At 52.3% G+C, this 27,367-nt stretch overlaps 1 long non-coding RNA gene across 1 annotated transcript; it reads right to left on the bottom strand.

The window, feature by feature from the left end:
* Window positions 1–786: 786 nt before the first annotated feature.
* On the bottom strand, window positions 787–26,667 carry LOC139032783 (uncharacterized). The gene is made up of 3 exons (XR_011485385.1): window positions 26,477–26,667; window positions 3,297–7,221; window positions 787–2,562 (listed from the first exon to the last, which is right to left on the bottom strand). It is a non-coding gene; the product is annotated as an uncharacterized lncRNA (long non-coding RNA).
* Window positions 26,668–27,367: the final 700 nt, after the last annotated feature.

Raw genomic sequence — 27,367 nt, 5'->3', positions numbered from 1 at the left:
ACTCCTGCTCAAGTCTTCGAAGCCCAGCTCAGCCATCACCTCCCCCAGGGAAAAAAAGGGTGTCAGTCAGAAAGAGTGGGGGAGAAGCAAGGGGTGCAGATCGGCAGAGCGAGGGAGCAAGAGGCAGAGCTGGAGAGACAGGGAGTGGGAAGAGGAGAGGAAAGACAACATGGGAAAATAGGAAGGAAAGAGAAGACAGAGAGGTCTTAGGAGTGAGAGAAAGGACTTGTGGATGGATGGGTGAGTGAATGAATGAGGGAATGAATGAATGAATGGGTGAAGGAATAAATAATCCAAACCATGTACAAAATAAAGGTCAAGTGAATAAAGAGGAAGCCCTGATGGCTGGGCCGGGCCGGGCGGCCGTTACCCCCAGCGGCCCCTGCTCCTACCCTGACAGCTGTGGATGGGGCAGGGCAAGACCTCTCTGGGCTCCGGGCCTGGTCTGGGTCCTGAAGTGCTGGCTGTGTCCTTGACATTTGACAATGCTGTGACTGTAACACCATCCCCTCCCAGCCAAGAACCTTGGGTACCTATACTGCTCCAGATGAAGAAAACTGAAAGTAAAAGCCATCCTGAGCTTTGCCCCAGTCTTCCTGTCCCTCAGCTGGTTTCTTAGAAATCAGCTGCCTGGGCTACCAGTGGCAACCTGGACTTCCTCCCTCACCCAAGTTCCCCCTCCCCTGGTGGGTGCCATGCTCCCAGCAGAGATGGCACTACAGGCCCATATCAGAGTTGGGGGGACCCCTCCAGAAAGAAAATTTGAGAGTCAAGCATTCATTCCACAAATGTTTATTCATGCTTCCAACAGGCCCAGGTGCAAGGGAGGAGACCAATCTGAGCTGTTCAGAGTGTTAGGAGAAAAAGGGCATCAATGGGATTTTGGTATCCCCTGATCCAGGTGGCTGCAGGGTTGGTGGAGGGTGAGGGGGAACCAGGAAAAGAGCTAACTAGTTTAAGAATAAGAGGACGGTGGAGGATGTAGAGTTAGGGGAGGCACCCTGGGGATGCCACTGTCAGAATCCTAAAGCATGAGTTGAGAAAGAATCCACCTGGGCAGTCAGGGTGGGGAAGGGCATCTCGGGCAGAGGGAACAGCATGTGCAAAGTGACCTCTGTAATCTCCCATATCTGTGTGTCGTTGTTCAGTTGCTCAGTAGTGTCTGACTGAGTGACCCACGGATGGCAGCACACCAGGCTCCCCTGTCTTCTACCATCTCCCAGAGCTTGCTCAAACTCATATCCATTGAGTCGGTGATGCCATCCAACCATCTCATCCTCTGTCACCCCCTTCTCCTCCTGCCCTCAATCTTTCCCAGCATCACGGTCTTTTCTAATGAGTCAGCTCTTCATGTCAGGTGGCCAAAGTATTGGAGCTTCAGTCCTTCCAGTGAATCTGTATAACTGTCCCTGTAGAGGCAAGTTTCTCTCTTTTTTTGCAGGCAGAGAAACTAAGGCTCAGAGAGGTGTGGTGGATGTATTTGCCCAAGACGTCACAGCTAGAGGGGCGATCCGAAGGTGGCCTAGCCTCTCCCCTAAGCGAACTCCAGTCAGCATCCAGATCCTGACCATGGCTGTCTCACTGGAGCTCACCCTCCACCCCAGGCCCTGGGCTCCCACATACAAGCACCTCTCCGTGGAGAGACAAAGTCAGGAGAAAAACGTGAGGCTCAGAGAGCTCAAGTGACTTGCCTACGTCACACAGCCTATTGGAGCACAGCAGGGATTCACAGCCAGGTTTGTGGGAGCCCAAAGTGTACCCTCATTCCTCTCCATGAGGCACCTGGGCCCTCGCAGAACAGTCGTGACCTGACAGTCTCTTTGCCCACATTCCAAAGAGGGAGAGGGGCCAGCAGGTGCAGAGACGCAGCGGCTGGAAAGGAGGGTCCACACAGGGGGCACTGCTCTCAGGGGACCGCCCCACCCGCTTCTGTAAGGTCCTGAGCGGGGCGTTGCCACAGCGCCTGTGACCACAGGTGGATGTGGGCAAGGCCTGGCCTGAGCTCCCCATGCCCCAGTTCAGGGTCGGCACATGACCTGAGCTGGACCAGTCAGAGACCCTCCTGGGACTTTTTCTGCAGGAACCCTCTCCTCTAAACGGAGGCCCGCTGGCAGCCATCGTGCCTGCGGGGTCGAAAGGGTGGAAGAGAAGAAGCACAAGACGGAGCCACGATGCATCGTGGGAGCCCCCACATCCAGCCAGACCTGAAACCCACGCCTGGGCTCACCTGTGACACACGCCACAAGGCTCCCTTTCTGCTTATGATTGTCTGAGTTACGCTTCTGTCACTGGCAACCCCAGAGAGTCTTGGGTAATCAGAGTTTGAAGAGCAGCGAAGGTCAGGGGTCAGGTTTGCCTGGAACAAAGGGTGAGTGGGTGAGGTGGAACCACTCATCCTAAGAAGAGGCCGAACAACTCTCTGACTGAAAGAAGCAAGACTAGTTTTGCCAGGATCTGGGGCCCAGGGTGCTCCCCTCTCCGGCTGACATCTGCCCTCAAGGAAAGCTGGAATGCAGACACTTTCACACCTCCTTGTTCATGGTGGTTCTTAACTTTTTTGTGCTGGGAAAAAAAAAAAAAAATTCCACATTAAAAAATTTTCCTTCCCTTTTTTCTTTTTTAAAACAGACTTTATTTTTAGAGCAGTTTTAGTTCACATCAAAATTGAGTGGAAAGCACAGAGTTTCCATATCCCCACTGCTTCCCCGCCCCCACAATCACATCCTGGATCAGTCCACATTATTTTTTAATCTTCACATTTGTTGTTAAATTCGTAAAAGAATCTACCAATAATGATAGCACAAAATACATCTTATATATTTTCCTGATTTCCAGATACACACTTTTTTCTTAAAAAAGACACCATTCTTTTTTCTTTTTAAATTATGATAGTATGATAACACATTTACAGGAAAGCTGGAAAATACAGAACAAAGCTACATATATTACAATTATTTTTTAAAGTAGATAAATTAAGGTTTTTAATTGGAATTTCAACATCAAACTCTCAGAAGTTAATAGAATGAATATACAGAAAAATAGTATAAAGTAGGCCTGAAAAGCACTGTGAACTAATTCAACATAATTAAGATTTATACAATTTTCACCCAACAGTAGGATACGAATTCTCTTCAAGTTCCCATAGACTATAAAGTAGGAGACACTGGAACATATCCAGGGACGTAAAGCAAGGAAGATACCACTCTTCATAACCCAAATCATAACCTGCTTTTTCCACTGAGCATTTCATGAACAGCCTTCCAAGTCACTGGTTGACAAGGTCGTAACAGTGGTACCTGTTTTATCAGTAAGGAAGCTGAGGTCCAGCTGGAGCCCGGAAGGCGACCCATGTTGTCCTTCTGAGGCACATCTCACTGGATGCTCTCAAGGGTCCACTGAGGTTTTGCTCCTTCTTTACAGACGGGAAAACTGCTGTGCAGAGAGGGGAAGTCGCTCCTGTTTGGGGGAGGCCCAGATCCCCGGGCAGGGTGGAAGGGAGGGGCTGCTGGCCGGCAGGGCTACATCAGCAGAGGCTGTGGGCACTCTGTGCTGAGAGGGAGGCTGGCCCTCCGAGGAACCAGCTGGTGTGTCTCTGAGCGGCAGCCTTGCCTCAGCGCTGCCTTGGTCATGCTGCTACTGACCTTCCCAGGAGGGACCTGGTGCAGAAGCGACTTATGCCACCGGCTAATTCTCAAACTCAGGCTCGCACTGAGCACCCACCATATGCCAGACACCACTGGGTCACCACATACACACCCGCAGTCTCGGTTCGTCCTTCTTACCCCTCTGTAGGGTAGGACTATTAGGATCCATTTTTCAGATGAGGAAACTGAGGCCTAGAGAAGTGAAATGACTCGCCAAGGGCCACAGAGTTAACATGCGGCAAAACCAAAATTGGACCTAAGTGAGGTCTGAATTCAGACAGAAGCATCAACCTCCTGACTGGGTCTCTGACTTAGTAAATTGTTAACCACACACACACACACACACACACACACAAACCAACTGGCCAACAGGTCTTCAGAACTGTGCTACAGAGCTCTGGCCTCAGCTCCATCCTTTTCCCCCATCTTCCCAGATTCCTTCATGAGACTCTAAGATGATCTGCTTGTTGCAAGGATGGTGAACCAGTCACTGGGATCCCAAATACGCCCTGGATTAAGACACGGAGCAGACACCAAGGTGACATTAAAGGCACTGATGTAAAATCCTATACTGTGGTTAGGAACAGCAATATTCCCAATTCAGGTTGACATCTGGCCCAAACACCATGGCTGAATGTAAACTCAAGATGACCTGTGAGCCAGCTGCGGCTTGTACAAGTTAGTAATAAGAGGTCCTATTATTGGGAGGTCCCAGCAGGGGTGTTCAGAATGACAAGTGACATGTAGTGATGTGCTGGCTTAGGCACCTGTGGACACAAATGGGGAGCTTTCACCACTTGCCTGCACAGGGCACATGCTTGGGAATCAGGGGTGACATTGAGTGTTGGTGACAATGAAGAATGCTTACACTCATCCTGGGTACACACTGCATGATCAATCAACGTGGATTTGACAAATGGAGGATGGAGGAGAAAATGGGTAACATTTAGTATCACTAATATCATTGGTGATATATTATTAGATAAGAGATATGATATATGTTATACGACATAAGGGCTATTCTTGACTTAGCACTAATTATATACAGGCATGCAGCTAAGCACGTCATGCTATCTTTAATTCTTGAAACAGTCTGGCGGGTGGGTCATCTTAGGCTGAATCACATGAAACTGCTGATTTTGTAGGTCAAAAACACAGGAGTATTGGCAATACAGTTCAACATCAGAGCATTTTCATTTCGACAGAATAAGTAAACCCCACTGGCAGGACCCTGGGGCGCCTGCCTGCTCAGAGGATGGAGTTTTCTCCTTGCTTCCTCCTCTTCACCCACCCTCTCATTCTGGCTACCCAGGCCCCCACAACCCCACCCCATTGCGGCCAGGTCTATATTTACAGTCTAGATTTCTGTGAAGTGGGGACTCAAGGAAGTGACTTATTCCAGAGTCATCACAGTCACCCAGAGATAATGACATCCAAGAAACCTTCAGTTTCTGTCCCCTCTCTGCCCCTGCCAATATGGGACTTTTCCCTCTCTGGGTTTCCAAGGCTCAAACCAGCAAGACAGAAACAGGAATTGTGTGTCTGCCTACCATCTGTCTGATGGGCAGATGAAATGGAATGGCAGATTTGTGTCCATTTTGCAGACTGAAGCAAATCTGTGCCCAAGCTGGTTGCCAGTCGCCCCATCAGGGGCAGAGAGGAGAGTGGGTGGGTTTCTGGACATCTGGGGTCTCGGCCCGGCTCAGCTTGGTCCAAGCATCCTAGAGGTCACTGGAAGGACCCCCGGGATCAGCCATGCCCCACCACTCCTGGGGCTGGTGCTGAACCGACAGCCAAGCCATGGGGGTGCTGGGCCCGGGGGGGGGGTGGAGTCTTTCCAGGTAGTCAGACTGAGAGAGAGGGTGGCAGCTTGCGGGGACAGCGGAGGAGGAAGGGAACAGCCTGGTCCCCGTGGTGCACAGTTCGGTCCCCGCCGCGCACAGCCCGCCCGCCAGGCACAGCCGGTCTTCGGGGAAGTCGCCGAGTCGGAGTTCCAGGAAGCGATAACGCTTGTTGAAACCTCTTTCTTGTGGCCTGGTCTCGTCACATGGCTTGGTGGGGACCAACGTCAAGCAGGGCCACAGGTCTGGGCCAGCTTGCACCCTGATAGTTGCTGCCACCCTGTGCTCCTCCCCCGAGGCTGAAGTGGGGGGTGGGGAACCAGGCAGGAGAAGGCATGTGTGGTACCCACCCCAACACCCCTCGCCCAGGCTGAGAGCGGAGGACCCCTGGGTGGTGGGGTTGCTGTGAAAACACACAGCAGGTGCTGAGGAGACAGAAAACCTTTGCTCCCTCCCCATGAAGCCAGGGAACATGTCCCATCATTCTAGGGCAGGACTCGCCACCTCATCACGACTGACTTCTCTGCTCTGGGGGCAGTCCTGTGCCCTGTAGGATGTGAGGAGTGTGCCTGACCTCTGCCCACTAGACGCCAGTAGTACCCACCCCCACCCCCAGCTGCGACACCAGAAGGGTCTCCAGACGTGGCCAAAAGGTCCCTGAAGGACAAAACCTGGACCAGATTCAGTGCCCAGTACACAGCAGGCGCGCAGAAATCAGGAGGTCTTCAGCCCGGACTGCAGAACCTGTCTGGTTCATTTTTATACTACATCACCTGGCATCATGGATCTGCGATGGAACAATTCTGGGGATTTTTCTGGTGGTTCAGTGGCTAAGACTCTGTGCTCCTGATGCAGGGGACCTGGGTTTGATCCCTGGTCAGGGAAGTATATCTCACATGCTGCAGTGAAGACCCAGCTCAGTCAAATAAATAAATGAAAATAAGTATTTTGGAAAAAGGGATAATTTGGGAGACTCTTAGTCCTCCAATCTCTCTTAGCTTCTCACTCCACAACACTAGGCTTCCCAGCTGGCTCAGTGGTAAAGAATCTGCCTGCCAATGCAGGAGACAGGGGTTCGATCCCTGGGTGGAGAAGATCCCCTGGATGAGGAAATGGCAACCCACTGCAGTATTCTTGCCTGGAGAATCCCAGGGACGGGGGAGCTTGGTAGGCTGCCTTCTATGGGGTCGCATAGAGTCGGACACGACTGAAGCGACTTAGCAGCAGCAGCGACTAAATAACAACAGCTCTCTTAGCTTCTCACTCCATAAGACTAATAAACATACCATCGAAATAAAACCAGTGCCGGAGGCCTTGAACTTGAGGACAGGAGGCTGAATTGAAGGTGTGGACAGGCTTGACACAAAGGGTAAAAAGAAAGGTCATGAGTCCCACCACCCAGTGTGGTCCCTGGAATCTGGCAGCCCTACTTCCCCATCCCACGCCCACCTGCCCCAGGCTGGAGACTGGGGGATCCTCTGTGGAGAAACTGACCCACCTAGGAGAGGACACTTCAGACACTGACTCTGGGATTCTACCGTGACAGCCAGAGCCTGCCCAGCTGCCTGGATGAGACTCACCTATCCACACGCCCTGTCCGTAGTCAGCAAGCTTCTGATGGTCTGTTTTCAGTTTCCTGATCTTCAGTGTGAACTCACAGATGAGGATCACTGGACACTGGAGGCAGGCGTGTACAAGGAAAATCAGAGATTAACACCAGCAGAGGAAAAGAGCTCCTGGAAAACAGGGCCAACACAGGGAGGAGGAAAATAAGACAACAAAACCCTAAGAGCAATAAGAGACGTTGTATCTCTAAAATGAGAACCAGAGGCTGCATAAAGGAACACTCAGTGACCAAGAAAGAACTAGAGAGGTGAGGGCAGAAAGAAAAACTTTCACTATTAGCCTTGCAAGTGACTGGAAAGCCAGAAAGACAGAGTTAAAATATCTGACATAAAAAGATCAACAAAGGAGAGGATTGTCCCTGAAGATGCAACATCCGGCTCATCGGTGTTAGGGGACAGAAAAAATGGAGGGGAAAAAAGTTTCTAAATCTGAAGGACGTGAGCTTCCATATGGAAAAAGCTTCTCAACAGCTGCGTTAGTTTTCTATTTCCGTGTACAAATCACCCCAGCTCTTGGTGCTACGGAAGGAAGACTTCTAAGAGAGCTCCCATCCTTTCCCGCCACCCCATCTCATCCCCAGGACATGTTTATAATGGATTCTGCTCCTGTGACTAGGTTACGATACAAGGTTGGTTTTACAAAAGGGAGGTTATCCAGTGGCTCTAACTTAATCCCCCTGAACCCTTCAAAAGTGGAGCGTTTTCTCTGGCTGGTGCCAGAAGAGGAAGGCAGAGATTTGAAGCACAGGAAAGATGTGGGGCTGGAGTGGAGGAGGAGAGGCCATGTGTGGATGAAATGTGGGTCGCCTCTAGAGTTGAGAGCAGCCCTCGGCTGATACTTGGCGAGAAAACAGGGACCTCAGACCTACAACCACAGGAACTGAATTTTGCCAGAATCAAGAAGGAGCCTGGAAGCAGATATTTTCCCCCAGAGTCGCCAGATGGGAACTGGGACCCCACTTGACCCCTTGATTTTGGCCCTCGAGTGAGACCCTCGAGCAGAAAACTTATGGCAAATTTCTGACCTAGGAAAACTTTGAGATAATAAATTTATTAAGCCACTAGGTCTGTGGTAATTGGCTACACAGCAGAAAAAAGAAAACTCGTAGATCTGCTTAAAAGAACAGATATTTATCTCGCAGTGTCTCTGTGGGTCAGGAACCAGGGAGTGACTCAGCTGGCTGGCTCTGTCGCAGGGTCTCTCAGGCGGCCGCAGCCAAGGAGTGAGCTGGGGGTGGGAGGACCTGCTCCGGGGGCTCACTCACAAGGCTGGAGGCGGGCGGCCTCGGCTCCGCACTGCAAGGGCCTTGCTGCGGGGCTGCTTGAGTGCCCTCACAACATGGCGGCTGGCCTCCCCAGCAGCAAGCGAGCCAAGAGGGGGTAACACGGCAGCCACGTGCCTTTTGTGACCTGGTCTTGGAAGTCACGTTATTATTTTAAAAGTAATTAATTAATTTTTGGCTGCGCTCTGGGTCTTCATTGCTATGTAAAGCTTTCTCTAGCTGCGGTGAGCACAATCCACTCTCTAGCTGTGACACACGGGCTGAGTTGCTCCGTGGCATGTGGAATCTACCTGAAGCAGGGGTTGAACCTGTGTCCCCTATATTGGCAGGTGGATTCTTAACCACTGGACCACAAGGGAAGTCCCCAAAGTCACATTATTATTATTATCATTGTCATCAATCCAGATTTATTCCTTCCTAGCTAAGTGACCCAGGGAAGCTTCCTCAACCACTCTGAGCCTCACTTTCTCTGTGCAGTGGGGAGACACTACTCTACTGAAAGGATTAAAATAGAGCTGAGAAGAAATAAAAATAATACCCCTTGAAGGACCCACCACACATCTGTGGGTCTGAGGAATCTTATTTTGTCTCCACCTCCCACTCTACTATCCAAGTCCAGATCATTCCTGGGCTCTTAGGTCCAAGCAGGAGGGGTCCAGGCCAGAGTTCAGGGAAGGTTTGGGGCCTGAATTGATCATGGAACAGTCCCCACTCTGACCCCTGAGCTGTGAGGGACACTGACCTCTCTGGGGTTGATCTAGCCCCTCAAGGCTACCTCCTGTTATCTTGCTGCTCAGAAACCCCTTCGTCCCCCTGGGTGGCCCCTGGTTCTGCTCCGAGCCTCCTTGTCTCTGCCTGTCACATCCAACCATTAGAAAACACACAAAATTTTGCAGAGATGCCTACAGGAAGTGCACTGATGGAGTCCAGCCCTGGATCAGGCTCCATCTGAGATTCAGGAGCAGAGACAGGGGAGAGGACGAGAGGGACCTGAGGCAGGTGCTGAGACTGAGTCCTGGCCCTGAAGTTCAAGCCCTGGGTTCTGCCAGTTTTGAGTTAAGAGTCCTGTCATGGCCCCTTCTGTTGCATGACAGGAGCACATTTCCTTCTCGGAGCTCACGCATCTCAGCTGGCATTTACCTGGCATTTACCTCGTGGGGCATGTATCTGTTCACTCACTCAACAAATATGCATTGAGCACCTACTCTGTGCCAGACATTCTTCTTGGCTCTGGCTCCTCAGCAGTGACAAAAACAGACTTAGTTCCTTGCCCTCTGGGACTTTACAGTCTCACAGGTGGACAGACACGACTATGTCAGATGCAGCTAAGTGCTATAGAGTAAAACACAGCCGGTGTTTTACACAGGGGGGCTAGGAGGTGCCGGGGATAGGTTGTTATTTTATTTGGATGGTCACGGAAGCCTCTCTGAGAAGCAGAAAACTAAAGAAGGTGAGTCAGCTACCCGTTTGTATGTGGAAAGAGCATTTTAGGCAGAAGCAAGAGCAGGTGCAAAGGCCCTGAGGCAGAATGTTCAAGGAAAGGGTTAAGTGTAGCTGGTACAGTGTGAATCAGGGGGTGAACAGTAGATGAGATCAGAGAGGTGGGGAGTGTGGGATTGGATCATTTAGGGACTTGTGGATCCTTAAAAGGGTTTTGGCTTTTACTTAGAATGAGATGCGAGCATCAGACGGTTCTGAGCCTAGAGCTGCTTGAAGGATTCCATAATACATGCATATAAAGTACTCAGTAGTGTGCTCGGCACACAGTAGGGGCTCCACAATTGCTGGCTTCTATTATTACTGTTGTTATTACTGCTTTAAGTACTAGGAAGCAAATTGGAAACTATAAAAAGTTATAGGGATGCAAATTTCCATTGCCTGACAGAGCTTCTAAGATGTTTTCAAATGCTGTTATCAAGCATTAACCATGCAAAAGGCAGGTTTCATTTCTTCATTTTCTGAAAGAGCAACCTCAGGCTCAGAGAGGTTGGGTACTGCAGAGCAAAAAAAGGGAAAAGTCCAACTCATCAGAACCCAGGTCTTCTGAATCCAGCTGATGCCTGCTGGTTCAGTTACTGGGGCTGACAGGCCTAGGTGGAGTGGGCAGGTGGTGGTCCCTGTGCAAAATGTGAGGCAGAAGCGTGGGGGTTGCACTTGGGGCCTTCAGCATCACTGAAGAGAAAAGCCTAGAGCCTCCAACTCTGATCTGGCTCATCAGGCAGAGCAGGTTCACAGAGACAAAGAGAGGCCCCAGGGCAGCACTGAGGACGCCTCTGGTCCAAGTAACAGGAAGCCCAATGTAAAGTGACTTAAAGAAGCTGGAAATGTAACATCTGGTTCAACAGGAAGTCCAGAGGCAGAGCGGGTTTCTGGCCTGGCGGATTCAGCAGTCCCACCAGAACTCCACAGACCGAGGTTCCTTCATTTCTCTGTTGGTTTCGCCCGAGGCTGCTTGGATGGCAGATGCAAATCCAGGGGTCACATCCAGCAGAAAAATGGAAACCATTCCTCTCTAGGGCTCCTTGCCCCCTAGGAGCAAGGAAACCTTTCCCAGAAACCCTCAGAAGGCTCTCCTCCTGTCTCGTTGGCCGGAATTGGGTTACGTGCCCACTGCTGAGGCGACCACTGACCAGACTGGAACTTCCTTAACTGACAGGGAATGAGTGCTGGAGTGTGTTAGTCACTCAGGCATGTCCGACTCTGCGCCCCCATGGACTGTAGCCCGCCAGGCTTCTCTGTCCAGGGGATTTTCCAGGCAAGAATACTGCAGTGGGTTGCCATTTCCTTCTCCAAGTGTTGGAGAGCGGGTCAAATTGATTTTGTAAAATAAAGTCCCAATTTTCCCTCCCTCCCTGTATCCATGCCCTTGACAATATGACTTTGCTGCTCCTCTCATTAAGCAATCTGGGTCTCCATCCTAGAACCTGGGCTGCTTTAGCCAACGGGAAGTGATGATGGTGATGAAGGGACAGTCTGCTTCCTAGCCTGGACCTCAAGATGCTTTTTGGCTCTACGTGTTCTCTTGGGATTCCACATCCGCCCTGAGAACAAGCCCAAACTGGCCTTCTGGATGACGAGAGGCCATGCAAAACTGAGAAGCACCATCCTAGCCGAGGCCACCCAATACCAGCCAGCCCCCACCGACCTACCAGCTAGCTGCCTGTGGATGCGAGAGTATACCAAACAAGATCAGCCAAGTTCTGCCCAGCCCAGAAGAACCAACTCACAGACCGTGAGCAGTGGTAAACGCTGCTTGTGTTAAACCACTCATTCGGGGGAGGTCGGTCATGCGGCAATAGCTAATGGCTCCAGAGGACTGGTCAGTTATGTGGTTATGTGGTTAACTACTCGCAGAAAGCCAGGCCTTTTAGAGGAGTAGAAAATGTCATTTATTCATTGACTGCATCTTCCTGTCCACTCAGACGCGGGCAACTCAAAGACCAGGAAGGCCTGTTCCCATCTCAGGAAGTCCCTGTCTGGGTGGGACATGGACTTGCCAATGGAAGCCTGAGCCCTCCCATGGCTCCCCACTGCCTGAGCAGGGGCTGACAGGCTGTGTGACCGGTTCCTGCAGGCCAGCTTCACTGTGCCCACCTCTCCACCCCTCTACCCGTCCCCAGGCCCCACACCTCTGCCCCCAGACCTTTGCACATGCTGGTTTCACTTTCTGGACACGCCCATGATCTACGATCACTATGCTCCTTTCAGACTCAGCTCGGCTGTTGGGGCTTCCCTTGTAGCTCAGTTGGTAAAGAACCGACCTGTTATGCAGAAGACCTGGGTTTGATTCATGGATTGGGAAGATCCCCTGGAGAAGGAAAGGGCAACCCACTCTAGTATTCTTGGTTGGAGAATCCCATGGACAGAGGAGCCTGACAGGCTACAGTCCATGGGGCCGCAAGAGCTGGACACGACTTAGCGACTAAACCACCATAATTAGCTGTCCCATCTCCCGGGAGCCTTCCCAGAAACACTTGCCACCCAAGTCAAAAGTCTCTGTGGAGCTCCCACAGTCCCCAGGGCTGCCTCTAGTCCTACCTTCATCACTCTGGGTTGTAACCCTTTATCCTTGAGTCCAACTGCCTCAATTCACAGGTATGAAATTGAGGTCCAGAAAGGAGAAGTGACTTGTCCAAGGCGAGCTGAGCCCCACCCAGGACTGTCCTGGCTGTCCACCTGCAGTCAGTCTTGTTGCTATCCTTTCCTCAGCACCCAGCCTATGGTGTGTGGGGGGGACACATCCTCCCCACAGTCCTGGTACACAGCCTGCATCCTCCCCACGGTCCTGGGACAGAGTCTACAGCCTCCCCACGGTCCTGGGACACAGCCTGCATCCTCCCCACGGTCCTGGGACACAGCATGCAGCCTACCCACGGTCCTGGGACAGAGTCAACATCCTCCCCACGGTCCTGGGACACAGCCTGCATCCTCCCCACGGTCCTGGTACAGAGTCAACATCCTCCCCACGGTCCTGGGACACAGCCTGCATCCTCCCCACGGTCCTGGGACACAGCCTGCATCCTCCCCACGGTCCTGGGACACATATTGCATCCTCCCCACGGTCCTGGGACAGAGTCTACATCCTCCCCACGGTCCTGGGACACAGCCTGCATCCTCCCCATGGTCCTGGGACACAGCCTGCAGCCTCCCCACGGTCCCCACGGTCCTGGGACAGAGTCAACATCCTCCCCACGGTCCTGGGACACAGCCTGCATCCTCCCCACGGTCCTGGGACAGAGTCAACATCCTCCCCACGGTCCTGGGACACAGCCTGCATCCTCCCCACGGTCCTGGGACAGAGTCAACATCCTCCCCACGGTCCTGGGACACAGCCTGCATCCTCCCCACGGTCCTGGGACAGAGTCTACAGCCTCCCCACGGTCCTGGGACACAGCCTGCATCCTCCCCACGGTCCTGGGACAGAGTCTACATCCTCCCCACGGACCTGGTACACAGCCTGCATCCTCCCCACGGTCCTGGGACAGAGTCTACATCCTCCCCACGGTCCTGGGACACAGCCTGCATCCTCCCCACGGTCCTGGGACACAGCCTGCATCCTCCCCACGGTCCTGGGACACATACTGCATCCTCCCCACGGTCCTGGGACAGAGTCTACATCCTCCCCACGGTCCTGGGACACAGCCTGCATCCTCCCCACGGTCCTGGGACAGAGTCTACAGCCTCCCCACGGTCCTGGGACACAGCCTGCAGCCTCCCCACGGTCCTGGGACACAGCCTGCATCCTCCCCACGGTCCTGGGACAGAGTCTACAGCCTCCCCACGGTCCTGGGACACAGCCTGCAGCCTCCCCACGGTCCTGGGACACAGCCTGCATCCTCCCCACGGTCCTGGGACACAGCCTGCATCCTCCCCATGGACCTGGTACACAGCCTGCATCCTCCCCACGGTCCTGGTACAGAGTCAACATCCTCCCCACGGTCCTGGGACACAGCCTGCATCCTCCCCACGGTCCTGGGACACAGCCTGCAGCCTCCCCACGGTCCTGGGACACAGCCTGCATCCTCCCCACGGTCCTGGGACAGAGTCCACATCCTCCCCACGGTCCTGGGACACAGCCTGCATCCTCCCCACGGTCCTGGGACAGAGTCTATATCCTCCCCACGGTCCTGGAACACAGCCTGCATCCTCCCCACGGTCCTGGGACAGAGTCTACATCCTCCCCACGATCCTGGGACACAGCCTGCATCCTCCCCATGGTCCTGGGACACATATTGCATCCTCCCCACGGTCCTGGGACAGAGTCTACATCCTCCCCACGGTCCTGGGACACAGCCTGCATCCTCCCCATGGACCTGGTACACAGCCTGCATCCTCCCCACGGTCCTGGGACACAGCCTGCATCCTCCCCATGGACCTGGTACACAGCCTGCATCCTCCCCACGGTCCTGGGACACAGCCTGCATCCTCCCCACGGTCCTGGGACAGAGTCAACATCCTCCCCACGGTCCTGGGACACAGCCTGCATCCTCCCCACGGTCCTGGGACACAACTTGCATCCTCCCCATGGTTTTGGTCACAGTCTGTATCCTCCCCAGGGTCAAGGTAGGCAGAACATAAGCAACATTCCCCTCTCCAGATGGGGACAAGAGGTTCAGAGGGAAGAGGCTTGCCAAGGTCACCCAGACAAGAAGGGACAGAGTGGGGACCCGAAAACAGACCAAGACGTCACTGTACTCTGGCCTCTTCTAGGGCTTTTTAGCTGAGCCGAGGCCACTGGTGGTGGGAGGGAGTATGGAGAGAAGGCTGGGGCGGGCAGGGGGGGAACCACGGAGGCAGGAAGAGGCTGAGCAGAAAGTGAAAGGGGCCAGAGGCCAAGAATAGTTGTGGGTGACAGAAGCAGGGGACTACGGATGCTGCCAGAAAGAGAAACCGGGCTGGGCCTCAGGGAGGCAGTGGCATCCACTCCCCAGCTCCCTCCTGGCTGGTGAGTCTGGGTGGATGCCCCCACAAGTGAGAATGGAATTGAGGGTGGAGGAACTGCCTTGGGGTGAGGAGAGAAGGCTCCACAGCTGGCTTTACACAGATCTTCCCATCATTTGTACATATTACAAAGAGCTTGGAGAATCTGGGACCAATAGAACCCATCAAGAGAAAACATCCTTTAAACCACCAGCCTTTGCTATAAAGAGAAACCAGTTTATCAGTATTTCCACCATCGGCTGTCGCTGTCTCCAGCAGCAGTTCAGTATAGTGGTGAAGCTCCTGGGTTCAGTCCCAACTCTGCCACTGGCTGGCTGTGTGACCTTTGGCAAGTCACTCCACCTCTCTGGGCCTCAGCTTGCTGACATCACCTACTTCGTGGGAGTGTCCTGAGGATTAGCTGAGTGGGTATGTGTGAAGCGCAAGGAGCAGGTCAGAGAAAGTGCTCAACAAACAACTCAGCTTGTACTCTGCACCATCGACATCTGTAGTTAACCGCACACACCACACACTCACACACACACATGCGTGGAAAGTCCCTCCAGAATGGACATGGTGCAAGAGCAGGGATTTGGCTTTGTTCACTATTGTGTCTCCAGCAACTGGAGCAGAGCCTGACATACAGCGAGTGCTCAATAAGTATGTGGAGAGAAGGCAGGAGGGCGGTATTTCCAGGTGTGGGGCATCCCTTCGGCTTCTCTGTACTTTCTCTTATCATGTTATCAGGCACGACTTGAATTGGAAAAAAAAAAAAAACCCAAAAACTGTTTCCAGGGAGAGCCGAGGGGGAGATGGCCCGTAGGCTGTGACTGCTGTCAGTTCAGGATGACCCCCTCCCTGCTCGGCGCCCCAGAGACCAACCTCTCCAGGGCCAGGCGGGGGTGGCAGCTGTGGGGCCAGCAGGCAGCTAGAGGTGACAGGAAACTCGTCAGGACAGGCTGTTCCCAGCCTACCGAGAACCGCAGCGAGAGGACACTCTGTTCACCCTGAGATCTGCACATCCCCTCCCGCCCCCCGCTCCCCTCCCGCCCCAGGGGAAGTGTCACCAGCGTCCAGGGTGGGGACCTCTGCCCTGGCCTGGGGCTCTTGTGGCTCCTCTGATCTCTACGAGGAACTCGGGGCAGATTGCTTTCCAGGAACCCTTCCTGCACTGGTGGGTGTTGGCTCACCGCCAAGGTCTGGGAGGCTGTGTGACCCCGGATGAGTTGCATACCTCTCTGGGCCTTCACTGCCTCACCTGCCGAATGGAGAAAACAGGGCGCCCCTTTCAGGGGCATGGTGAGGATCAGGAGTGAAGCTCAACTGTTTTGTTTTTACCATCAATTACTCTATAAAAAGTTGCAATAAATACACACAAAAGTCACCATTAAAGTGTGCAGGTTGGTGGCATTTAAGACCTTCCCAAAGCTGTACAACCATCACTTCCATCTAGTTCCAGAATATTTTCATCAGCCCCAAATAAAACCTTGTACCCATTAGTGTTCATTCAGGACTACCCCCCTGCCCCCGGCCCCTGGCAACCCTAACCCTCTTTCATTTTCTGTGGATTTCTGGACATTTCATATGAATGGAATCATACAACATGTGGCCTTTTGTGTCTGGCATCTTTCACTTAGTATGATGAGTCCCGGGATCATCCATGTGGTAGCAGGTGTCCGTCCTTCTTTCCTACAATTCCAACAATGCCTTGAATCCATCACTTTTTTAAAGAAAAAAAAAATTTTTTTTTGGCCACACTGCATGGCATGCGGGATCCTAGTTCCCCAACCAAGGACCAAACCCATGCCCCCTGCATTGGCAGCTCACAATCTTAACTACTGGATCACCAGGGAAGTCCCTAGAATCCATCCATTTTTAAAAATGATTTTTGAAAGTGTTTGTTGTAAAACATGATCATAGTGTGCACTCATACAAAGTGTTCAATGATATATTGTGACACAGGCTGATGCCCATGGAACCTGGCTTAAGATACAGGACACTTCTGATACCCAGGAAGGTTCCCTCAGTTCACCCTGCCCTTCCTCCCCACAGAGGTGATCACTGGTTCTGGTTTCTGTCACTGTTGAATTTTGCCTTCAGATAAGTGGCATCAATCATACAACATGTGAGGTTTTATATCTGACTTCTTTTGCTCAATACGTCTGTGACCTTCCTCCACCTTATTACATAAGGTAGGATTTCATTTTTTCCTTGCCAAATAGTATTCCATCCTATGGCTTCACCACACTGTTTATCTGTTATCCTGCTGGTGGATATGCGGGTTGTTTCCAGGGATGTTCCCTGAGTGCCGCTGCCGCTGTGAACATGTGTGCACCTGCCTGTGGGGGCAGAGGCCCTGGGGTCTCGGGTCAGCTCCCAGGAGTGGGACTGCTGGAGCCTGGGGGCCGCTGTTGCTGTCAGTTTCCCAGGGACTGGTTTATGACTTCCATCCCCACAGCGGGCCTGAGGTTGCCCAGGGATCTGCATCTCCAGTGGCACTTGGTATGGTCGGCCCTGATGATTTAGACCTTCAATCAGGGGTTGTTATCATTTCTTCAGATCAAATACAGTGATGAGGAGAAAGTGGCAGGGTAAAATTCTGCACATAGACTGAAGCACATAGACCACTGTTTCCACAGTGAGATTTGAAACTAAGGCACTGGTAATAATAGCAGTTAATGCCGCCCATGGTTACCATGCCCCAGGCCCCGGGCCCAGTATTTTCTAAGCACTGACCCCTAGAATCCCCACAACCATCCTCTGAGGCCCAGTTATTATGCCCATTTCACTGATGTGCAAACTGAGGCCAGGAGGAGTTTATGTGGGTCACCCAGGTTATACAGCCAGTAACAGGCAACTTAGTCTCAAGTTGAAGCACATAAGTCCCCCGACCCTCTGACTTGGCCCTAAGAGGACTGGCATGTGTGGTTTTGGGGTGTCTCAAAAGGCTCCTCTGGAACTTGATTTCAGAAGGATGGGGAGCCCGACCCTCACCCCTACAGCCCCACTCACACCCTCCCCATAGCCCCACACACCACACATAAACACACCCTTGCACATACATTCACACCCACTCAAATAGCACCTACACACACAGCTGACGCCACACGGGACGCTGGAGGATGGCGGAGGGGAGCACAGTGGGGTGGGGTTCTCCCTCCGTGTCAGGGGGCATCTTCACCAGCTCCAGTGGGAGGCCCTTCCCCTGGGCAGTTTCACAGTCATTCCTCTGACCACAGCTGGCCTGTCTCCCAGGCTCGGGAGCACCGTATACCCCACGAGTGCTCAGGAGGCCATCCGGCTGGTGCTTATCAGTCCGATTAGCCTCATCACTCATGTAACCATTTGCCTTTGCTTGTCACACCTGGTGTGGTTTCTGTTTTCCTGGCCGACACATGTCAGGGCGGAGGTTTAAACCCAGATCATCTGAGGTCTGATGTTTCCCTGGTGGCTCAGTGGTAAGGAACCTGCCTGCCAATGCAGGAGACATGGGTTCAATCCCTGGGCTGGTAAGATCCCCTGGAGAAGGAAATGGCAACCCACTCCAGTATGCTTGCCTGGGACAATTCCTCCAGTATGGAGAAGCCTGGTAGGCTACAGTCCATGGGGTTACAAAGAGTCAGATACAACTGAGTGACTAAACAACAGTAAGACCAGCACCTGACTCCTGAGACTGCGGGGTTCACCATCAGGCAGCACTCATGGCCCCTCAGTGGAGAGGTCCTTGGAAGAGGGTTCCCTGTTTAAGTCTATCTCACCGCTCTTGTGGGCTGAATTCAGTAGCAGTACCACCTACTGCTAGGAGGGGAGAAATCGCCCGGGGTTGGGAACTCCCACCTACTCCCCAGCCAAGTGCTTACACAGAATCCCACCTTTAGAGGCTTTTCTCCCATGAAAGGAAGTAATATCTTCATTTGTTTGTTAATCAAAGGGGTCGCTTACTGCTCCTAAGAACCTCCAGTCTGTCAAGATTCCCGATGCACATAATTTCTGGGAATCACAGAGCGCTCACACAGTCTTCCCTGACTAAACCACATTGGGAGAGTGAGTAAACACACAATTTCCAAGGGGTTGCTGCTGAAAATAGCCAAAAATAGCTCCCAGAGGCCCCAGGCATGGAACTTCTCATCTAACCAGTGTGTTCTTCACGTCTCGAAATTCCATATGGGTAAGCCTGTAAGCTTGGTACAGTGACTTTCTTCTCTTCTACAACAGACATCCTTGTGTCCACACAAGAGTGTGGGTCTGGAGTCAGAAAGACCCAACCCAAGTTCACATTTCAGCTCTTTGAGTCATGTGCTGTGAGGTCTTAGGCAAGCTGCTGAACCTCTCTGAGCTTTAGTCTCCCAAACTTTAAAATGAAGATGACAATACCTGCCTTGAAGGACTGTTCAGTTCAGTTCAGTCACTCCGTTGTGTCTGACTCTTTGCAACCCCATGGACTGCAGCACACCAGGCCTCCCTGTCCATCACCAACTCCCGGAGTTTACTCAAACTCATGTCCATTGAGTCGGTAATACCATGCAACCATCTCTTCCCCTGTAGTCCCCTTCTCCTCCGCCTCCAATGTTTCCCAGCATCAGGGTCTTTTCAAACGAGTCAGTTCTTCCCATCAGGTGGCCAAAGGACTGGAGTTTAAGCTTCAACATCAGTCCTTGCAATGAATATTCAGGACTGATCTCCTTTAGGATGGACTGGTTGGATCTCCTTGCAGTCCAAGGGACTCTCAAGAGTCTTCTCCAATACCATAGTTCAAAAGCATCAATTCTTTGGTTCTCAGCTGTCTTTATAGTCCAACTCTCACATCCATACATGACCACTGAAAAACCATAGTCTTGACTAGACGGACCTTTGTGGACAAAGTAATGTCTCTGCTTTTTAATATGCTGTCTAGGTTGGTCATAACTTTTCTTCCAAAGAGTAAGCGTCTCTTAATTTCATGGCTGCAGTCACCATCTGCAGTGATTTTGGAGTCCCCCAAAATAAAATCTCTCACTGTTTCCATTGTTTCCCCATCTATTTGCCATGAAGTGATGGGACCAGATGCCATGATCTTAGTTTTCTGAATGCTGAATTTAAGCCACCTTTTTCATTCTCCTCTTTCATTTCATCAAGAGTCTCTTTAGTTCTTTGCTTTCTGCCCTAAGGGTGGTGTCACCTGCATATCAGAAGTTATTGACATTTTTCCCAGCAATCTTGATTCCAGCTTCTGCTTCATCCAGCCCAGCATTTTGCATGATGTACTCTGCATATAAGTTAAATAAGCAGGGTGACAATAAACAGCCTTGATGTACTCCTTTTCCTATTTGGAACCAGTCTGTTGTTCCATATCCAGTTCTAACTGTTGCTTCTTGACCTGCATATAGATTTCTCAAGAGGCAAGTCAGGTGGTCTGGTATTCCCATCTCTTTCAGAATTTTCCACAGTTTATTGTGATCCACACAGTCAAAGACTTTGGCGTAGTCAATAAAGCAGATGTTTTTCTGGAACTCTCTTGCTTTTTCACTGATCCAATGGATGTTGGCAATTTGGTCTTTGGTTCCTCTGCCTTTTCTAAATCCAGCTTGAACATCTGGAAGTTCATGGTTCATGTCCTGTTGAAGTCTGGCTTGGAGAATTTTTAGCATTACTTTACTAGCATGTGAGATGAGTGCAACTGTGCGGTAGTTTGAGCATTCTTTGGCATTGCCTTTCTTTGAGATTTGTTAGGATGAAATGAGCTAAGGTGTGTGTTAAGTGCTTGGCACAAATCAAATCTGCTCATATCCTTTACTCCACTTCTCTATGGTCTGTTTCTACTTCTTGAAGTCTAAGGCTTCAGCTGGGGTGACTCAGACCATCTGAGGCTTCTTGACTCACATGACTGGCCTCCTGGCTGGCATGACTCAAAGGCTGGGTGTCACTGGGACTGTTTACTCATGTGCCAACATGTGGCCTCTTCATGTATCTTGGGCTTCCTCACAGCTTGGCAGCCTCACATGGTGGTTCAGTGCCCCAAGACCAAGTATTCCAGCAGACAAGGTGGGACTGGCATGGCCTTTTATCACCCAGCCTCAGGCATCACATAGCATCACTTCTGCAAAACTCTCTCGATCGAATTCATCAAAGGACCACCCTGGAAGACTTCCCCAGTGGTCCAGTGGTTAAGAATCTGCCTTGCAATGCAGGGACTCAGCATCCCTGGTCGGGGAACTAAGATTCCACATGTCACGGGGCAACTAAGCCTGCACACTCCAACCAAAGAGCCCAATGAAGAGCCCATCATCTGCTGCCAATGAAGATCCCACATGCTGAGACTAAGACCTGACAGAGTCAAATAAGTAAATAAAGTAAGTAAAATCTAAAAACAAAGGAATGGTATGGCATAAACCAACACAATATTGTAAAGCAAATTATCCTTCAACTAAGAATAAATAAATAAAACAATAAATAAATAAATCAGTGTTTGAAAAGCTGCCAAGTCTGTGGTAATTCATTAAAAAAAAAAAAAGGCCACTTGGATTTATTGGAGGAGATAGGGACTCCATTTCTCAATCCCAGAGATATCAAAAATTTTATGACTACATTTTCAAAGCACCACACCCTTTGACTTAGCCATTTTATCCCTGGGTATTACTCCTCCAGAGATACTGGAAATAATTCCTGTACAAAAACAGTCATTGCAGCCCTGACTGTAACAGCAAAAAATCAAGAACCCTGATAAGAGATCTCAACAGAGGACTACATAAATAAATCATGGTGCACTCACATGGAATACTATGCACCTAAAGAGAAAAAGCCACCCTGTGTGTATTGATCAAGAATTATGTGGGAAAAAAACAAGGTGCAGGACAATATGTGTGGTTGGCAGCCTCCAGGTGACCCCCATAATTCTGAACTCTGACGATTCATGCCCCTGTGTGGTCCTCTCCCATGTTAACCAGGGCTGACCTGTGTAATTAACAGGGTAAAGCAGAAACATGTGTCTTTTGAGCCTAGACCATAGAGGATAATGAAGATTCCACCTTGTTCCCTTTGGGACCACTTGCTCTGGGAGCAAGCATCCATGTGGTGGGAACTGAGGCCTCTTGCCAATGGCCATGAGTGATCCATCTTGGAACTGGGTTCTTCAGTCACGCTCCAACTCTCAGATAACCACAGTCTCGGCCAACAATTTGAAGACCCTGAGCCAAAACTACCCAACTGAGTTGCTCCCAAATTCCTGACCCTCAGAAACTGTGAGGTAATAAAAGTTTATTGATATTTTAAGCCACTAAACATGTGAGTAATTGGTCATGCTGCAATAGGTATGTAGGGCTTCCCTGGTGGCTCAGAGGTTAAAGCATCTGCCTGCAGTGCAGCAGACCCGGGTTCGATCCCTGGGTTGGGAAGATCCCCTGGAGAAGGAAATGGCAACCCACTCCAGTATTCTTGCCTGGAGAATCTCATGGACAGAGAAGCCTGGTGGGCTACAGTCCACAGGGTCGCAAAGAGTCGGAGACGACTTGAGCAACTTCACTTTTTTTACCTTTCACAGTATGTATAGTATACTAAGATTGGGGTGAATGCATGAACTCTCTCACCAAGGAAATTTCTTAAGAAACTTGTATTGGGGAGGGAACAGGGTGTCTCAGGGACAGAGGGGAGCTCTTTTTCCTTTGGCATTTTGAATCATCTTTTCCAAAAGATCACCCAGATATCAAATGAGTAAATAAAAACAGGCAGGCCTGAGAGTAGTAACTGTGATTTTCATTCCATGATGTTTCTCAAGCTACCAGAAGCCCCCCCTCAAGTCTGAATCTACAACAAGGGTTCATAAAGAATACAAAGGCTGGGGATTCAGAGTCACATAGGAGCCCCACTTTGTACTAGCTGTGTGGCTTGGGGAAGGTTGCTTAACCTCTCCAAGCTTCAACTGCCTTATCTGAAAGACGGGGATCATCAGCTCAGTGACAGAGGCCCAACTTCAGCCAAAGGCCAGGTATTGGGTAAACGACAGATCTGCTGTTGTTTAGTTGCCCAGTCGCGTCCGACTCTTTGCGACCCCATGGACTGTAGCTCGCCAGGCTCCTCTGTCCATGGGGTTTCCCAGGCAAGGATACTGAAATAGATTGCCATTTCCTCCTCCAGGGGATCTTCCTGACTCAGGGATCAAACCCGGGTCTCCTGCGTTGGCAGGTGGCTTCTTTACCACCAGGATTCTTTTCCACTGAGCCACCAGGGAAGCCCTAATAGATTTAATTGTTAATAAGCTTTAAGGATCCGCTCTAGGCCAGGAGAATAGATAAACCCACTGAATCCCTTGCCCCCAGCTCTGGAGACAGGCTGGCCCGCCAGGGACAGCCAAGCCAGCCTTCCAGGGTAGAAGCTGGGTGAGAGGGTTATAAAGGCTGGGGGATACCAGCGAGAGCAAGAGACCCCACTGCAGGATCACCTGCCTACCCAGCACCCCATCCTTTCTATGAGTGTTCTGGTCTTGCCCCAGGACTCAGCTGGGGGAGGGGCAGGGGAGAGGCCCACCAGCCACAGGGCATCACCTGGAGGGGTGGGAGGCGGGGAGGGGTCCTGGGGTTAGGGGGGCCCTGGGCTTCAGTCGACCCGGATCTGGGCTCGCTCCCTGTTCAGCACTGGGAGGGGCATTTGGTTGACTGGCACCTGTGTGCCACATGACTCTACAGGGTGCTGGCACGGGGGTGGGGTGGGAGGGTCCCTGGGGAATTCTCACATGGGAAGCTGGGGCACCAGCCTGGTGGAGCAGAAAGGTGTCAGGAAGCTGTCCGAGGTTGTGTCAACTCAAGAGCCTGGCGAGTCCCGAGGCACAACTACCCTCCTCGGATGGGTGTGTCCTTGGGGCCCAGTGGGGTCTGCGGGCTGCCTGGGATGAAGGTAGAGATGGGAAGAGGGCTCACCACATCCATCCTGACTCCCAGGAAGACACGGGAGGCTGCGCCCTATTGGGTCTAGCGCCGGGGAGGCACTGCCTGCCCTGGCCCAGGGAGGGGGAAGCTGGGGGCTCGATTAGGTTGCTTCATTCATGACTCATGCTTTCTGGGACCAGCCTGGTCCCCTGGGAGGCACTTTCCAAGAAGGCTCCCTCTGGCCGCTCTGCCCCGTGCAGCTGTCCAGCACTCAGCTGCCCCCGACTGCCAGCCCAGGGTCAAGGAAAAGGCCATCAGTCCCTGCTGGGAAGGGGAGCCTCAATGGGTTGGGGCACCTTTTTCCTGGCTGGTGAACTGCCTGGGGCGCTTTTGGCAACATGACCAGTACAGTCACTTGTCCACAAGGAAACCTGCACCCCTGCCCTACCTCCATCCGGGGCTCCCAGGTCAGTGTACCCCATCTCGGGACGTCTGCCCTTGTAGCCTAGACTTGGCTTCTCCCCTCCTCTTAGTCCCCAGATCTGATCAGTGACGGTCCTCAGTGTGGGCTCCCCTGGAAGCGGACCCCTGATGAAAATCCAGCTGTGTGCCAGGAAAGATGTGGATGGGGGGAAGCTCAGCAGGGGGATGGAGGACAGACCCCACAGGGGCCTCACGCTGGAGTTGAGAGGGCTACCCCATGGGAGATATGCTCAGGCCAGCAAGTTGGAGGTTTTCCACGCCAACGTCCCCATGACTGGTAGGGGCAATTCCCTTGCCGAAGTGGACACCGAGCTTTTTGACTCTTACCAGACAAGCTGCGACCAGCAGCGGATGGTTCTCTGACATTAGGGGAAGGAGCTGACTGCGGCAGAGAAAGGTCCTTGAGAGGAGCAAGGGGTGGAGAAGGATGGGGGACGTGGGTGGGGAACCCACTGCCGCACCTGCTGAATGCTCCTGATTTGACCTCTGTTTCTAGGGGGAAAAAATGGCTTCCCTGGTGGCTCAGACAGTAAAGAGGGAGACCCAGGGTTCGATCCCTGGGTCAGGAAGATCCCTGGAGATGGAAATGGCAACCCACTCCAGTATTCTTGCCAGGAGAATCCCATGGACAGAGGAACTTGGCAGTCCATGGGGTCGCAAAGGGTCAGATATGACTGAGCAACTAACACTTTCACTTTTTGGAAAATTTGCTTCTCTCTAACCCACAGCTACCTTCATCTCTCAGGGGGACATCCAAGGGCCTCCTGACTGGCTCCCTGCCTTCCTGTGACCCCGCTGTCCACACAGTGTCAGAGGCACTTTGTAAATGCAGAGCTGGGTGGTAAACCCTCCTCTGAGGTGGCCCCCAGCTCTTGGAGATTGCAAACTCAGCTGACTCCAGGTGCGGGGAAGTGATATAAATGAATGAACCAAGAGCAGCCTGAACCAGCCCACCGCCCCCCTGCCCAAATACCCCGCTTAAAGGCAACCAGGGATGAGAAATGCCCGCCATGTCTGAGAACATAGGATAAGTGCCATGAGAGATGGGGGGGGGGGGCGAAGCCATGGGGAACAGAGGGGCCAGGCTGCCCAAGGGGGAAGCCCCTACTTAACTTCAATTAACCAGTCCACAGGGCCAATGGACCAGCATGTATGAAAGGCAGGGGGTGGGCATACGGCTGGAGAGATGCACACAGGGAAGGCAGGTGGGGTAGGGGCACGGGGAGGGCTGGGCGGGGAGTCCCCTCAAGAGGTCCTCCACCTGGCCGTGCAGACCTGGCCCTGGACCGTGTCCTGACAGCAGACAAGGTAGAATGGCAAGTGGAACTGTATGATCAGGTTTGGAAAAAGGATGTGCTACCTGCTGGGAGGGGAATCGGGGTTGCCTGGGGGACGAGTAGGGTCCAGAAGACCAGGTTACAGCCACTGGCAGTCCAGGTGAGAGAAGGGGCGCCTGGACCAGGGTGGTGGCTAGAGGGATGGAGAGGGGCGGACACACATGGCCAGGAGGGTTGCTGAAGTGCCAGATGTGGGATGGGGAACAGCTACTGCTAAATCTCAGGCTGGAGGCTCAGAGTCAGGATGGTCCATTCGAGAATACTCCTTGCCATTGCTTCCAGGAGCCCCCAGGACACTCAGGCAAGGAGGATGGCCTGGTGGATCTAAGAGGTGCTCCAACATCTCAAAGCTCTCTGGGGAGGGTGGGAGGGGATCAGGCATGTTCCCCTCAGGTTCTGTGGTGCAGCAGGGGAAAGGAGGAATAGCTAAAAGGTCCAGGAAGCCCTTCAATATCCAGGAAGAGATGGAGTTCTTAACAGTTCCCGTGTGCACATCCTGGGTTCGCTCACTCACCTGGAAAAGGCTCAGAAACCCGGGGCATGCCCAAGACTACCCCTGGGCCAGCTTCCCCTGAGCAGCAGGGTGAGTTTTCTAAAACACTGATCTGATCAGCACACCTCCAGCTAAAGCAATCACTTGGTTCCCACTGCCTACATGATAAGAGTCCAGGCTGCCTGTTGTGGTGGCACTCCGGGCTGTCTTGGATCTGATGCTTGACAACACTGCCTACCTCATCCTCCAGCCTGAACCCCATACTCCAAACCCAGGTTAGGGGTCATCCCGAACATCGCTTATATGTCCCGGAAGCCTGACCTTGACCCTGGTCAGCTGTTCCTGCACCTGAAGGCACTTCCTGTCTTTCCAGAAAAAATTAATGCTTCGAGTTGATTTCAGGTGTGCCCCGCCTCCCTCAAGGGCCTCGAGGTTTCTTAATGACAAACAACAGAATCCAATTGTGGCTCATTTAAATAGACAAACATACTGAACAAATACTGGGGTGCTCACCAAACGCCTAGGAGGGCAGGAAGTCCACATGAAGAAGGCAGGCGGTAAGAGGCAAGACCCCAACTCCATATCTGCCAGAGGCAGCATGGCAGTGCTCACGCTCCTTTGCAGGAGCCCAGGGAACTCCATGTCGCCAACGCCTCCCTCAGAAAGACTTTCCCAACCCTTCCCTTCTACGGCGAGCTGCTTGTTCAAACTCCAGACTGGGTACCTTTGATTGGCTGAGCCCATGTCACATGACCATGCCCTAGCTGCAAGGGAGGATGGGAAAGTGGGTGTGGCCTATTTGGGCTCCTCCCTTGGGAGGTCGGGTTGTGTCCTGCCTTAAGGCCTATGATGGTCTGGGAATTGAGGTTCATAATGTCGGAAGGGAGTTCGGAAGGTGGGGGACTCAAAGGTGACCAAAGCTTGGGTGTCTGTGACCCTCAGCATTCTGGGAGAGGCACAAGTGCAATATCCTGTGACTTCTTCCTTAATACCTCCCTCCACCGCCCCCCACGTCCGATACTTCACCAATCCTGTAGACTGGATGTTCTGTCTCCCTGCCTTCTCTGTGCCCACTCGTTAAGGACCATCCACACCCACCCCCGCAAGTCAGGGGGGAAGACAGGAGCTAAAGGGACATGACAGCCCAGTGTGACACAGTCGTGATGCAGGAATGTGGAGGGTTCCGGGAGCCCAGAGGAGACACATGATCCTGCTGGGGGTATCTGGGAAGGCTACCTGGAGGTGGCAATGCTGTCTTAAAGGATGAATAGGACCTAGAGAAGCAGTGGTGGAGGAAATACCATCCCAGGAAGACATGACAGCTTGAGCAAAGCCGGGGAGGCCCAAGAGGGACCTCAGAGGAGTTCTGGCAGCCCCGGGTGTGTGTGCGTGTGAGACAGGGGT

Source organism: Odocoileus virginianus, chromosome 33 (genome assembly GCF_023699985.2).
Source record: "Odocoileus virginianus isolate 20LAN1187 ecotype Illinois chromosome 33, Ovbor_1.2, whole genome shotgun sequence".
NCBI classification, from domain to species: domain Eukaryota; kingdom Metazoa; phylum Chordata; class Mammalia; order Artiodactyla; family Cervidae; genus Odocoileus; species Odocoileus virginianus.
The sequence above is the reverse complement of the archived record's forward strand: the minus strand, read 5'-3'. Positions and strand labels throughout refer to the sequence as shown.